Here is a 9,478-nt window from a genome sequence, read left to right as displayed (position 1 = left end):
AACTTATAGTACATCATTAGTTTCAGATGTAGTGTTCAATAATTTACCAGTTGCATATAACACCCAGTGTTCATCACATCATGTGCCCTCCTTAATGTCCATCACCCAATTACCCCACCCCCCCAACTCACCTCCCCTCCAGCAACTCTCAAGTTTGTTTCCTATAGTTAAGAGTCTCTCATGGTTTTTCTCCCTTTCTGGTAACTTCCCATTCGGTTTTCCCTCCTTTCCCCAAAGGTTCTCTGCCCTGTTTTTTATATTCCACATCTGAGTGAACCCATATAATTGTCTTTCTCTGATTGACTTATTTCATTCAGCATAATACCCTCCAGTTCCATCCACGTTGACGTAAATGGTAAGATTTCATCCTTACCATTGGCTGAGTAATATTCCATTGTGTGTGTGTGTGTGTGTGTGTATATATACATATATATACACACATATACACCACATCTTCTTTATCCATTCATCTGTCGATGGACATCTTGGCTCTTTCCACAGTTTGGCCTATTGTGGACATTGCTGCCATGAACACTGGGGTGCAGATGCTCCTTCAGGTCACTGCATTTGTATCTTTGGGGTAAATCCCTAGTAGTGCAATTGCTGGGTCATAGGGTAGCTCTATTTTTAACTTCTTGAGGAACCTCCATACTGTTTTCCAGAGTGGCTGTACCAGCTTGGATTATTGAATATCCACCAGATTAACATAGAAAAAATTGATCGGCCTTCACAGTATATATAAATTTACTGTGGACAACTTTCTCTTTTCAAATCAATGTCTTTCAGATATTAAGATGTGTCTTTCTTTTTTGTTAAGATTTTTATTTATTTATTTAAGAGAGAAAATGAGAGAGAGAGAGAGAGCATGAGAGGGGGGAAGGTCAGAGGGAGAAGCAGACTCCCTGCTGAGCAGGGAGCCCGATGTGGGACTCAATCCCAGGATCCTGGGATCATGACCTGAGCCGAAGGCAGTCGCTTAACCAACTGAGCCACCCAGGCGTCCAAGATGTGTCTTTCAATGTGACCTAAGGTTTGGTGCTATGACAAAAAGTTTCAATTTAACTTTTAAAAAATGGTTGTGGGGAATTATTCTTTTCTTCATTTTTGAACCTATATTTAAAGAGCCAAACATATAATTTTTAAATACACACATACATACACACATTTAAAATGAAAACCAGTTAAAGCCCAAATGATTTATGTAGATACTCTGCCTTCTAGAGAGTAGGGCATAACTTCCCACTTCTAATGTGTGGGCCTAATGACTTCCTTCCAAAAAGCAGAAGACGGAGGGGACAAGGGACAGATTAGAATGGAAAAATCTGACAAACATGACCTCAGTGAAGAGTTCAAGGTTTACATCACCAGTAACAACTCATGCTCTCTTGATACAATATGATGAGAATAGCACATTTACCTCTGTGGTTCTCCTCCCCAAAACTCCCAACCCCAGTCTAATCATAAAGAAAACATCAGACAAATCCCAGTTGAGGGACATCTACAAAATACCTGACCAGAACTCCTCAGAACTGTCCACGTCATCAAAAACAAGGAAAATCTAGAGGCTGGTAAAAGGATATAAACTTTGAGTTATAAGATAAATAAGGTCTGAGGTCTAATGTATAACACGGTGACATAGTTGGAAATACTATATTGTATATTTGAAATTTGCCAAGAGAGTAGAATTTCAGTGTTCTCAACAAAAGAAGAAAGAAAAGAGATAAATTTTTTTAAAAAAAGAAGTTTCCCATTTTTCTTATCCTATATATTAAAAATGAAAGCAAAATGAGTTATATTGTCTAGAGGATAGCAATTCTTATATAGTGTTCACAGAATGATCATTAGAGGTGCTCTGATTTGCATGTGAATGGGGAAATTAAACTATAATCTTGAAAGACCAAAAAAGAAAAAAAATAAAACAAAGGAGAGTCTCAGAAACTGTCACAGCCCCAAGGAGTCTTGAGACATGATGAGTAAATATAATGTGATATTCTGGATGGGATCCTGGATGAGATCCCAGGTGGATACCAAGGGAACCTGAATAAAATATGGCCTTTAGTTGATAATAATGTATCAATATTAATTCATGTGTTATGACAAATGTACCGTACTATAAGATGTCAATAACAGGCAAAACTAAGAGTAGGGTACATAGGGACTCTGTACTATCTTTACAATTTTCCTGTAAATCTAAATCTCTTCTAAAATACAAAATTTAGGGGCACCTGGGTGGCTCAGCAGTTAAGCGTCTGCCTTCGGCCTAGGTCATGATCCCAGAGTCCTGAGATCAAGCCCCGCATCAGGCTCCCCGCTCCATGGGGAATCTGCTTCTCCCTCTGCCCCTGGCCCTGCTTGTGCTCTCTCACTCTTGCTCTGCGCTCTCTTGCTCTCTCTCTCTCTCTCTCTCAAATAAATAAATACATAAAATCTTAAAAAATAAAATAAAATAAATTTACTTTTAAAGTTTTTTAATGAGTCAATACATTATTTTCTGAAAACAAATTAAAGCTACAAATTCTAAAGCCAGGTTTGATGCTAAGCCAGTAGTGATTATCTAATTATATCCATGTAGGCTAATTATAACATAGTTATATTTTTTGAGGGTTTTTTTTAAGATTTACTTATTTATTTATTTGACAGAGAGAGAGAGAGCACAAGCAGGGTGGAGGGGCGGAGGGAGAGGGAGAGGGAGAAGCAGACTCCCAGCTGAGCAGAGAGCCTGACGTGGGACTCGATCCCAGGACCCTGGGATCATGACCTGACCGAAGGCAGACGCTTAACGACTGAGCCACCCAGGCGCCCCATAACATAGTTATATTTTAACAGAACTAGATAGCATCTAAAAGCAAGATGAGGAATTACATATTAACAAACCAAAGAAGAAAAATGCATTTATGCTTACAAAATCTTCCATGTCACTTCTGAATCACATCTTCTAAATGTCAATTTCTCTAGCAAATGCTTTCAGAACAGAAGCCACCGTTTTACTGTTCCTGGTAATACAAAGCACTGACCTCAGCTGATGGCAAAAATAAAGTATGCAGGGCTAATAAGGCATAAATTCAGGATAAAAAGTTACATTCTCAAAAAAAAAAATCCTCCTGTACATGATGCCTGAAAATCCTTTTCTTGGGTATAAAGTATCTCCCATCACAAAGACTTAATTACAAATTCTTTCTGCTTCATAATGAACCAAAATTTCTACTCAGGTCTAAAGGACTGGCAAGGGCTATTTCGGCTGCATGGCTTGGCAATGGCCTTTCACAAAGACATGGATTAAGATGAGAAAGAGAGAGAAGGGAAGAGAAGTGTACTATTCACACTATAACTCAGATGTTTAGCTCTATTTGTATTTATATAGATTTCATATATACTGAAGTGATGTCCTAATTGGTATTTAGGGTCCCAATATATCTCATGAGACTTCATTTAGCTCATGAGATATATTGGGACCCTAAATACCAATTAGGACATCACTTCAGTACAGAAATATATACTGATTTCCAAACACTGAATTATAAACAACTGACTATGGAAACCAGACCATGTGTAAAACGTTGCCGACTCACATACATTCGTATCAGGAGTTTCACGTGTTGTGTCCACTTACTTAGAGTATTTGAATAATGCTACACCTCTCTTCCTCTTCATCCAATTAAAGTACCAACACTGTCTGTCCTAGGGGAAAAATTAAGGACATTGCAGAGTTGTTCCACAATAATATTTATAATAGGGAAAAGAGCTCATTTCTAACAAAAAGGAGACTGCTTAAATGAACATGCACGTCTATATAGTGGTATATTATGCAATCATTAAAATGGCTACAGAAAAACATTTAATGTCAGGAAAAATTTTTTATGATATACTGGGGTGGGGTCAATTAACCTGTTCATTCTCAGATCAACCTCCATCATTCTCTACCCTGTCCCATCTCTTGGGGAACTATATTTTCTTACCCTGTGGCATCCGGTGGTTTCAGACAATGAAAGGCCCCAGCAGAACACTAAAGTGTGGGTGTAGCCAACAATGTCACAACGCACGCAGATCACCTGGAACCCATGTCTTTATGGTTTCTGTGTGTACCTCACCCACCTCCCACAAGCTTCCATGTGGTTTCATTTCAAGGGAGCCCCTGCCGTTATTTTTTGGAGAACTGTTTTCAGGCTACTAGAGCTCGCTTTGCTTAGCAAAGACCTGGAAATGTCTGGGCACTTCGGGGGAGGAGGTTACTCATCACCACTGCCAGAGATGGGTGGGAGTAAAAAAAAAAAAAAAAAAAAAAAACCCAGTTCCCTTGCTTCAGGATCAGAGAATGGAGGCACAGCTTACACTGTAGGATCCAGCTACAGCCACCCTCTGAGGAGCTCTGCCTGGCTTTCACTCCTCTCTGACCCTGCCTCTCCACTCCTCCATGTGTCTCTCCAAGGAGCACTTCCACAGTAACTCCTTACGCACAAATCCTTTCCCCAGGAGAACTCCCTCTCCCTCTGCCCCTGTGCTGCCCCCAGCAGGGGCTGCATCTCCTCCATGGCTGCAGCTCCTGTCAGCTAACATCGACCTGCTTGACCAGTACAAGCACACTCAAGTCTCTTATGTAAAGGTTATGACATTATTCAGAAGAGTGGGACTGTGAGATTTGTTATGGGGGGTATTTGCGTGTCTCAGATAAAACTGAACAATCTTGAACCACCCAAACATCCTGGGCCTCCATTGCCTCCCACTCCCTCATCTCATGCAGCCCAACACCAAGAAGCAGCTAGCCCAACAGAAAGAATGGTTTGCTGAAGACTCACTGAGGCTGATGTGCTGTTCTCCAAGATGCGGTACATGTTTGAGCTAGAGACCAATATAAGGTGCTGTTTCCCCCATTGTCAGGATACATAGGCTGGAAATTAAGAGATGGAGGTAGAAGAATCCCTTTTTACTATTAGACATAATATTCCACCATTGCAACCTTGCAGCCCTGAGTTCCAATGGCTTATAGATCTTAGTTCCCAAGGGAGGAAGGTTCCATAATCATCCCATTAAGTTATAAGTTACAACTGTCATCTGGTCACTTTAGGCTTCTCATGCCATTGATTCAACAGGCAGAGGAGTTACTGTACTAGCTGTGATGATATATCCAGTCTATCAAAGGGAACTGCATCAAGGATACACGACAGGGGCAGAAGACTACGTCAGAACCCAGAAGATGCCCCAGGGCACCTCGTGGGACTTCCATGTCCCAGTAAAAGTCAATGGAAGATTAAAACAACCCAATCAAGGCAGGACCCCTAATGACGCATGTGCTTCAAGAAGAAAGATTAGGATCACTCCACCAAGAATAGAACCCAGGTAAGGTGTGCCTCAGTGTAAGAGAACATGGAGTGGCCAGTAAAAGAAAAAAATGATGTGTCCATGATATGACCTCATGACCATCCAGAGAAAGGAGGGTTGTAGCCGCTCTGCACATTTTCCTGACACACGTGCCTGTATGTTAACAAAATGCCTAGTTTTACCTTTCCCCTTCATGTACTTTTTCGTTTGGGGGTTATGGGTGCGTTCCAACTTTGTCATTTAGTCCTCAGAAACCCTAACCACAACCAGGAGAACCCGGAACCAACGGAGGTGCGGCATATCACCTGGAGAACCTAGCTTGGCTAACACAGTTACTTCATGCCTCCATTTGGGGGGAAAGGAGGAAAATGTTTCTCTGTCTAAATGACAGCTGCCTCCTACTAGGCGGAAATGTGAAGTGTTGCATGGACATTAAACACGGAGCAGAGCGAAAGGGACACTGAGTAACAAAAAGGAGGCACAGTCACAGCCACCCTCCTGTTGGCTCTCAGATCCATTTGCTGCCCTTCTTCTCCCAGTTGCATTGCGCAGGCAACTACATTTCCCCAGCCTCGAGTATTTAACCAGAAGACCGAAGGAATCATCAGCAAATAGAAGCCACCATATACATTTCAAACAAGGGTAAAATAAAGGGGATTTATTACACAGCTGATGCAAGAGTTTAGAAGCCAAGCAGGATGGCGAGGCAGCCCAGAAATTACCAACAGTAGGAAAACGCTTCACTCCCAGACGTGAGGGATGAAGGGAAGAAGCAGTGCTAAGAGAACGCAGACCCCAGGACCATCTAGCTGGAGGGAGGTCTGTGGAGAGAGCTGCAGAGCTAGCGCTGAGGAGTCCTGACTGATACCATTCTGAAGTATAAATATAGAATACCACCAAGTCTGTGCAATATGTTCTCAATTAAAGAAAACATGCATACATATTCATAAAAATGTTCTGGAAAGATAGACTTTCAATTTGTTAACAGTGGCCAAAAACTCCAGTATATAGTAATCTCCCTCTTATCTTAGGGGGATGTTCCAAGGGCCAAAAACTCCGGTATATAGTAATCTCCCTCTTATCTGTGGGGGATACAATCCAAGACCCCTAGTGGGTGTCTGAAACCATGGATAGTACCGAACCCTATATTATATATCCTATGTTTTTCCTATAAAGACATACCTATGACAAAGTTCAATTTACAAATTAGGCACAATCAGAGATAATAATGAGTAATGAAATAGAACAAGTCAAACAATTATGTTTAAAATAGTTATGTGAATGTGGTCTCTTTCTCAAAATATCTTCTTGTACTGCACTCACCCTTCATCTTGTGATGAGGTGAGATGACAAAATGCCTTCAGGGTGACATGAAATGAGGTGGATGACGTGGGCATTGTGACCTAGCACTAGGCCACTATTGACCTTCAGTGGTATGTCAGAAAGAGAACCATCCGCTTCCAGATGGTGCTTGACTGCAGATACCTGAAACCACGGAAAAAGTGAAAACACCAGTAAGGTAGGACTGCTTTACCAAAATTCTGCTCTTCGATCCACATAATTCCTTTTGGAGGTCCCGAAGAGAAATATATTCGTAGACCCATAATGTCCAGCAAACAAATACTTTTTCTTATATTAAATGTGGCCCCAAATCCAAATACGTAACTCTAGTGAGCAAGATTAGACTACGATTTCTTCCTACCTCTACCTATGGCGTCTTGCTCCTCCTCTCCCTTGCTTGCCATTGAACATACTCTGATTGTAGGTTCCAGGCTGCCTCCACGCTAGGGGGAAACGGGAAGTGTTGAAGAGCTGAGGGAAACTTCTCCAAGGCACATAGAGGAAGTATGCAGCAGCAGTGTCTACAGCTGAGGGAGGGAGAGAGCCCAACGGAGGCACGGGTGCTTGTGGCCACGAGAAGTCTGGGGGCGGGGCAGGAGCACTGAGAAAACAGCTCCAAGGAACACCAGCAGCAGGAAGCCTCAACCATCAGTGCCTGGGGAGGAGAAAAGCAGCTGAGAGAGATCTTCAGTGGGACACATACAGGTGAAAGCTGCTGAGGGAAAAAGGCAGGGTGGGACTCAGTGCTCACTTTTTACGTAAAGTTCTCACACTCTCTTTGAGAAGCAAATAATCATCCAGGAGAGGGGCCAAGAACATAGTCCTTTATCCATCACTGTGTTATACTTGGGATCTTGAATCTCTCCCAATGACCAGATCTTTGTCACTGGCTTAATCTCACTGTGCCCAGGTCCCTCTTTTCTTTTTTTTTTTTTTTTTTTTTAAAGATTTTATTTATTTATTTGTCAGATAGAGACACAGTGAGAGAAGGAACACAAGCAGGGGGAGTGGGAGAGGGAGTAGCAGGCTTCCCGCAGAGCAGGGAGCCCGATGTGGGGCTCGATCCCAGGACCCTGGGATCATGACCTGAGCCGAAGGCAGACGCTTAACGACTGAGCCACTCAGGCACCCCCCAGGTCCCTCTTTTCAAGAAGAGCTCTCTCATGAGAAATACAGCAGACACTACTGGCTGCCTACTCCCATCTCCTTTTACATAATAGGACTCTCCCACTTTGTGCAGGGATCCACCCTTCTCTGGGCCTCTATGTGCTTTAGGGAAGGCTAATACCATGTGGAGCCTCAGGGGGCAAATGCTGATTGATGTAAGCCCATCACTGAGGTCCCATTCTCCTTGCAGATGAGCTTTAGGCATGAGTATATGAGGCACTTTTGTTTGATGAAACATGAGAAGGTATCTGCTATCAGGCTTCTGGGAAAGACTTCTTCACTCTAAAGAAGACACACATGAAGGCACCTGGGTGGCTCAGTCGGTTGAGCCACCAACTCTTGGTTTCGGCTCAGGTCATGATCTCATGGGTTGTGGGATGGAACCTCTTCAGGCTCTGTGCTCAGCAGGGAGTCTGCTTCTCCCTCTCCCTCTGCCCCTCCCCCAACTTGCAAGCACACACACACACTCTCACGGGCGCTCTCTCTCTCAATTAAATTAATAAATAAATCTAAAAAGAAGAAGAAGACACACATGAGGAAAGGAGTTCTTCTAGATGGCCATATCTGGTTAGGACCCTTGAAAGTGTTGCAGCCTTCTCACATTAGGAGGGCAACACGCCTAAGGGCAAATCCAAAATGCTGACGATGGCAGAGCAGAAAGACAGAACATGGAGTCTAATGATGTAATTTATCCATTAAATTAGCCGATGCTGGCACTGCCCTATCCTTGGTTTGTGAGATACTTAATATCCTGGATTAAAGGTATTGGGTTTGGAATTTTCTGTTGCATGTAGCCTAAAACATTCTAAATGGTATAGGCAGTATCTCAGACCTTCTCCTGATGAGTTGTGTTTTGGTTGGTGTTATTAATAATGCTAGTTATCCTAACGAACAACCCCCAAATCTCAGTGGTTGAACACAATAGAAGTCCATGGCTGGCTCATGATCAGATATGTTTGGCAGCTGACCTTTTCTGTGTGGTTCAGAGATTCTTGCTCCTTCTGTCTTATGTTTCCAGTATTCTTTGGTGTTTCCTTGACGTCATCTTTGGATCCTCTGCATTCAACTCACTGACAAGTGAACTGGCGGAATATAAAAGATGGCAGAAGACATTTAGGGGCCAGATCTGCCCAGAGAGTTGATTCATTCACATGTTTTCTAGGCATGTCCAGCGGATTTGTCGAGTTTATATTTGTCTACACATTACAGAAACCCAACTGCACCAGCACTAACAAATTGAGTTCATTTTTTACACACACAAATATAAAATCCAAACAAGACAGCTTAGCATTAATACAGCTATACCAAGATGCCACCTAGGACCTAGGATCCTTCTGTCTTTCCCCTCTACCACTCTTAGTATGAATCTTTCTTCCTTATGCTTCTAAATGGTGCTACACTTCTAGGGATTAGAGTATTATACTAAATTCCAGACAGGAAGGAGGAGAAAGGGCTAAAAGCATGTTTCAGCTGTCTTTCTCTTTTTGGTCTAGGGAAAAAAAAAAAAAAAACTTTCCTGGAAAGCTTACCCAAAAGACTTCTGCTTATTTTTCATTGGCCGGAACCATATTTTCTAGCAAGGGAGATTGGTATAATGAGTGCTCAGCTAGCTACATTGCCATACTGAACAAGTGGGCTTCTGTAACTAAGGGGG

The sequence above is a fragment of the Phoca vitulina genome, unplaced genomic scaffold, assembly GCF_004348235.1.
Source record: "Phoca vitulina isolate PV1807 unplaced genomic scaffold, GSC_HSeal_1.0 scaffold7, whole genome shotgun sequence".
Classification (NCBI taxonomy): Eukaryota; Metazoa; Chordata; class Mammalia; order Carnivora; family Phocidae; genus Phoca; species Phoca vitulina.
Note: the sequence above shows the minus strand (reverse complement) of the source record.